Source organism: Octopus bimaculoides, chromosome 1, assembly GCF_001194135.2.
Source record: "Octopus bimaculoides isolate UCB-OBI-ISO-001 chromosome 1, ASM119413v2, whole genome shotgun sequence".
Lineage (NCBI taxonomy): Eukaryota > Metazoa > Mollusca > Cephalopoda > Octopoda > Octopodidae > Octopus > Octopus bimaculoides.
In genome coordinates, this window is record NC_068981.1 from 165,614,690 (window position 1) to 165,616,561 (window position 1,872).

Here is a 1,872-nt window from a genome sequence, read left to right on the forward strand (position 1 = left end):
TGTATTGTCCGGTGTCTGGTAATCCCTTCAATACCGACATCAAACCAAAAAAAGAATCCTGACCACAGAGTGTGGGTAATTATGTCAAATGTCACTGGCAATGTGCATTCCGCTGATTGCAACTGTTAAAGCAAGTCACTGAGCATGCATACATGTCATACGGGAGAGTTCCAATCAGGGGTGGATAACACCTTATAGGAAAGCCTTATAGAAGAAGACAATTGCGCAAGGTGCCACGCAGTGGGACTGAACCCAGAACCATGTGGTTCTTAAGCAAGCTACTTACCACACAGCCACGTATTTCTGTGTGTATTTGGAGAGGAGGAGTGGAAGGTAATGGGAAAAGAGGAAGGAATAGTAGTCATACGGGGATGAAGGTGTGTGTGGTGGCGTTGGATTTATTTTGCTATTCATTCAGCAGATGTTAAGGATGGGTAGTACATTCGTTTGTTTGATTTCATTTAAGGCATGACTATCTTCAATGAATTCTAAACTCAACAGGTGGTCAAGAACTGTTGCCATATAGGGGGGGTTTGTTGACTGAATTGATAAATGGTATTTTCTTATGGTGACCTCCACACTGTTTCTGTTGGTATAATGTTTAGCATCACAAATATTAGTTGGTTCGTTTATTTGGAACTTTTTTTCTCTCCCTCGCGTGAATTATTATGGGGTGTACATGGATCTCACTGTGAAATTTGATAAAGACACGTTCAGAAATTGTGATGTCTTTTTAAGAAAAGCAAACAAACATCGACGCTTACTGATACGTACGTATGTATGTATCTATGTATGTATGTATGTACGTACGTACGTACGTATGTATGTATGCATGCATGCATGCATGCATGCATGCATGCATGCATGCATGTATGTATGTATGTATTATGTATGTATGTATGTATGTATACGCCCATTCAAAGTGTTCGGGCTAAATTTGACGATTTTTTTTTTATGTCTCCCTTTTTACAGGAACAACTTGATGTACTGGTGTACAATCACAGGCGTTGGAGAGTATAAGCATTAAAGTTATAGTTGAGGAAAAGTTAGCTTACATAGAGGACTGGAAGCCATCTGAATATTGGAGCAGAATATTGGAATAGAGTCATGATAATTCGCACTCGGTATCAAAATGACGACATCGTAACTGTCGTTCAGTGCTCTGTAAACACTGTAAAGGCTTTATGACGTAACATGGACATCATGAAAACCAAGTTTCCCCAAACTGTAATGGTCTTTGGATGTATCTCCAGTGAAATTGCTGGTTAATCCTTGGCTGGTTAATCCTTGGCTGGAGAGGGTTCCTGCTGGAAGGCAATGATTCAGCTCTTTGCCATGCCTCCGGAGAGAGTCAGAAGTGGTTGTTGGAGAATTTCTACAAGTTCACCAGTTCCAAATTTCTGGCATTCTAATTTCCCCCCGATTGTAATCTCATAGATTATTATGTGCGGGGCACAGTAAAGAAAGATACCAACCGCTTTGCCAGCAACACCAAGACCGAGTTGGTAGTCCAGATCAAGAAGGTAGCCGAAGACCTTCTCGGGGACACTGAGGAACGAATGCGCCAGCTTACGGAACTGTCTTGTGACAACGGTGGAAGCTGGGGGCGGCTACCTTGAGTAAACTGTTATCTCCAGCCATAATTCAGTTATTTTTTTTAAATACTTTTGGATGGGATGTCGTGTTTCCTTTCCTTTTCGTGGAAACTGTCATATTTAGCCTGAAAACCTTGTACATATACTTAAACACACAGACACACACACACGTACACACACACATACAAACATACATACATACATACATTACACATATATACATGCATGCATACATTTATATATACGTATATATATATATACGTATATATATATATAT